Genomic DNA, 5,000 nt, shown 5'->3' on the forward strand with positions numbered 1-5,000 from the left:
GGCAGAATTCTCAGATTTGGTGAAATTTGTAAGCAACCAGTCTAAAATCCTATCACATCCATTGTTTGGAAGCCTAAATCCCACACATATCAGAAAGTCTGGCTTTTCACCTACAAACAGACCCATTCCCCCTAAAGACATAAGGCCCAAAGGTGGATTCAGTGGATTTGCTACCGGTGTGTCACCAATGAAAAATAACATCCCTGTCATTGAACATAATGATAAAAGGCAAATGAAAACCATCAAAGAGTGTCTGCATTGCAAAGGAGACCACAGTCTTAATTACTGTCCACAACTCAAAAGGAAAAACCATGAACAAAAACTGGAGTTTCTGAAAAGAAAAGGCGTGTGCTTTGGGTGTTTAGAAGTAGGTCACATGAGCAAAGGTTGCCAAAAAAGACTTACCTGTCAGGTGTGTTCTCTCAGACATCCCACAATTCTGCATATTAACAAGAAAGAGATCACTGCATGGAAAGGTGAAGATGCAAAAGATACAGCTGTTACAAGTGCTCTAGTAGACCTGAATCAAACAGATGCGTGGAGTGACACTGGGGCCGGTGTATCAGAATGCAAACTTGCCATAATTCCTGTAAAGGTTAAAATGAAAAAGAGTGAAAAGGTGATTCATACATATGCATTTATGGACCCAGGGAGTTCTGCAACATTTTGCACCGAATCCCTACTCAGACAATTGCAGACAACTGGAAGCAGAACAAATATTCTGTTAAGAACCATGAACCAAGAAAAGGTGGTTAAATCATTTATGGTGTCTGGAATGGAAATAAGTGGACTTGAAAGCAATGATTATCTTGAACTTCCTGAAGTTTACTCCCAATCTTTGATTCCTGTGAAAGAAGAAAATATTCCCAATCAGGAAGATGTAGATCAATGGCCATATCTTCACGAAGTGAAAATACCTAAAATAAAGGCGGAAATTGGACTGCTAATTGGAAACAATGTTCCAAAGGCTTTGGAGCCATGGCTCATCATAAACAGTCAGGGAAACGGTCCTTACGCTATAAAAACTACGTTAGGATGGACTGTAAATGGACCACTAAGGAAAAGCTCTGAAAAGGCCATTACGGCAAACAGGATCTCTCTTGTGAAGCTTGAGGAGTTGTTGCAGCAGCAGATGAAATATGACTTCCCAGAACGCCAGCAGGAAGAGCGGTTGGAGCTGTCACAAGAAGATCTTGCATTCTTGGAAAAGGTCTCAGAATCAGTTACTCTGCATGAGGGGCATTATATCATTGGACTGCCTTTAAGAGACGACAAAGTGAAATTCCCCAATAACCGCTGTCTTGCTGAACAACGAGCCATAGGCTTAAGAAGAAAGCTGTTAAAGAACAGCAAATTCCACGAGGAATACAAAGCATTTATGGCAGACATTCTAAAGAAAGGATTTGCAGTCCCAGTAACACCTGAGGAAGACAAAGTTGGAAAAGTGTGGTACATTCCCCACCATGGGGTGTACCACCCAAAAAAGCACAAACTTAGAGTAGTCTTTGACTGTGGAGCTACATTTCAAGGCATGTCACTCAATTCCCAACTTTTACAAGGCCCAGACCTCACCAATAACCTCACTGGTGTTCTAACAAGATTTCGTCAGGAAGCTGTAGCCTTCATTGCCGATGTGGAGGCCATGTTTCATCAGGTCCAAGTACCCGAAGAGGATTCAGGTCTTCTGAGATTTTTGTGGTGGCCTGATGGGAACCTGGACAAGTGCCTTGAAGAGTACAAGATGGTGGTACATATCTTTGGAGCCACTTCTTCTCCAAGCTGCGCCACTTTCGCTCTACAGCAGTGTGCCAGAGACAACATAGGCAACTTTGGCACAGAAGTCACGCAAACTGTGCTTAAGAACTTTTACGTTGACGATTGCCTGAAGTCCGTAAGATTCGAGAAAGACGCCATAACACTCGCTAAAGACCTCATCAGTTTGTGTGCCACTGGTGGTTTCAAGCTGAACAAGTGGATCAGCAATAGCAGGTCACTTCTTCTCTCTATCCCAGAGCAAAGTCGAGCAAGAGAGATGAAAGACTTAGATTTGGATCAGGATATACTGCCCATTGAAAGAGCTCTTGGAGTACAGTGGTGTATAGAGACAGATTCCTTCCTCTTTAAGATCCAGCTTCAAGACAAACCACTTACTAGAAGAGGAATCTTATCTATGGTGAGCTCTATCTACGATCCTTTGGGTATGTTGGCACCTCTCATCCTCTCTGCAAAGCAGGTACTGCAAGAGCTGTGTGGTCTAAAGCTTGCTTGGGACGATCGAATTCCTGAACACTTGGAAAAGAAGTGGGTGACCTGGTTGGCCGACTTGCCTCAGCTGAACAACTTCAGAGTCAGAAGATGCTTTGTGCCGGAAGATTTTGGAAGCCTCATCTCCGCTCAACTCCACCACTTTTCTGACGCGAGTGAGCGTGGATATGGCACTGTCACTTACCTAAGACTGCTGAACAATGACCACAAAGTGCATTGTGCATTTGTTATGGGCAAAGCCAGGGTTGTACCTTTGAAACCCATCACTATCCCAAGGCTTGAGCTCACAGCATCTATGGTGGCTGTGCGAATGGATAGAATTCTGCAGGCAGAGCTTGATCTTCCATTAAAAGCATCAGTCTATTGGACAGACAGCACATCCGTGCTTAAGTATCTCCAAAATGAAACCTCTAGATTTCACACCTTCGTGGCGAATAGAGTGACCAGCATCCGTGCAGCATCTGATGTTGCACAGTGGAGATATGTGAGCAGCTCTTTGAACCCCGCTGATTGTGCATCAAGAGGCGTATCAGCGGCACGCTTTCTCAGTTCTGGATGGATCCAAGGTCCTGAATTCTTACAACAACCAGAGTCCGAATGGCCTAAATCCCCAGAATGCACATTGACACAGAATGATCCGGAAGTGAAGGTTTTCACTACAAGCGCCACCTGTGTGGATGAAGCTGTAAAGACAGTAACCAAGTTCATCACTCACTATTCAGACTGGCATCGTCTTCGAAAGGCTGTAGCATGGATTCTAAAGATTAAAGCAGTACTGAAGGAAGAATGCAAAGAAAAGAAGGAAAAGAAAGATACATTTGGAAAAAGACACAGCAAAACTCTGCTATCCACGGATGACTTGCAGAAAGCTGAAATGGCCATAATCCAGTTCTGCCAGTCAACAGAATACAAAGAGGAATTAGCAGCTCTGAGGAAAGGAATGGTGGTGAGAAAGAACAGTCACATTCATAAACTTAATCCAGTTTTCCAGGATGGAATAATAAGAGTTGGAGGAAGGTTGGTCAAGTCAGCTATGCCATCTCAAGCGAAGCATCCATCTATTCTGCCAAAAGACCATCACGTGACAACCCTAATCATCAGAAGCGTCCATGAATCTGTTGGTCACAGTGGCCGAAACCATACACTCTCAAGCCTACGGCAGAAATATTGGATACCAAGAGCCCACTCTGCAATTAGGAAAATGATTACAAAATGTGTTTATTGCAGAAGACTGAGTGGTGCTAAGGGTACGCAGTTCATGTCTGACTTACCTGAGGATCGGTTGTTGCCTGATGAACCTCCCTTCACAAATGTGGGGATAGACTTTTTCGGTCCATTTGAGATCAAGAGGGGAAGAACAACTTTGAAGCGGTATGGTGTGATCTTCACATGCTTGAACGTTAGAGCTGTGCACTTAGAAGTTGCGCATACATTGAATACAGACTCCTGTATTAATGCAATCAGGAGATTTGTTGCAAGACGAGGCACAGTCAAGGTCATGAGGTCGGATAATGGAACCAATCTCATCAGAGCAGAACGAGAGTTGCGAGAGTCTATTCAAGATCTGGACAATCTCAAGATTCATTCCACCTTACTAAAGAAGGGCATAACATGGAAACTCAACCCACCTGCTGGATCCCACCATGGCGGAGTATGGGAGAGGCAAATACGGACAGTCAGACGCATTCTTGGAGCTTTAGTGCTGGAACAGACTTTGGACGAGGAAGGCTTGACCACGTTGTTGTGTGAAGTTGAAGCCATTATCAACGACAGGCCCATCACTAAAGCTACCAATGATCCTCTGGACTTAGAGCCTCTCACACCAAATCACCTCCTCCTCCTTAAAGGAAAACCCTTCTTGCCACCTGGAGTGTTCACTGTTGGGGACTGTTACGCCAAAAGAAGATGGCGTCAAGTACAGTACATGGCAGACCTCTTTTGGAAAAGGTGGATGAGAGAGTACTTGCCAGAACTGCAAGAAAGACAAAAGTGGACAAAGAAAAGGAGAAACTTCGTCACAGGCGACATTGTCTTAATAGTAGACGACTCTGCTCCTCGGAACTCATGGGTCATGGGGCGAATCACAGAAGCCCTGTCAGACAAAAGAGGTTTCGTGAGACAAGTAAAGGTGCAGACCAAGACCAGCACCCTAATAAGGCCCATAACAAAACTTGCCTTGCTCCTTGAGGCCTGAAGATGAAGCTCTGTCTGTCTGTCCTGTCTGTCCTGTCTGTCCGCCTGTCTGTCTGTCTGTGTCTCTGTCTGTCTGTTTGTCTGTCTGTGTCTCTCTGTCTGTCTGCGTCTCTCACACTTACACTTACAGATCACACTTACAGACAAATACACTGAATTACATAACTACATTTGCATACATCATGGACTTTACGAATTAACTTTTTTCTACTTTTTGGATCAAGATTTTTTGACGAACTGGAATATCATATCCTTTTGAAGTATATTGCTTGCACAGTTGCATGTTTGAACTAAGTATGATATGAATTTGGATGGCTCCTATGATTTTGTTAGTAATTGTATTGTTTGCCTACAAAACAATTAGGGGCCGGAATGTTGGAGCCATAATGTGTTTTGATTTATGATAAAATTTAAATACTAAATTAATTTATATTTCTTATTTTTTGCATAATATAGTCTTATATAATTACATAATTACATGAAATTCTTGAATACATATGATTTGTTTGTCATATCCGATCCGGGCAGTGGGGAAATGCGTG

At 43.3% G+C, this 5,000-nt stretch overlaps 1 protein-coding gene across 2 annotated transcripts in view; it reads right to left on the minus strand.

The window, feature by feature from the left end:
* Window positions 1-5,000, minus strand: part of vps35l (VPS35 endosomal protein sorting factor like) — a 43,249-nt gene that overhangs the window by 18,518 nt on the left and 19,731 nt on the right. The gene's annotated exons all lie outside the window — the stretch shown is intronic.

Source organism: Sardina pilchardus, chromosome 3, assembly GCF_963854185.1.
Source record: "Sardina pilchardus chromosome 3, fSarPil1.1, whole genome shotgun sequence".
Taxonomy (NCBI): Eukaryota; Metazoa; Chordata; class Actinopteri; order Clupeiformes; family Clupeidae; genus Sardina; species Sardina pilchardus.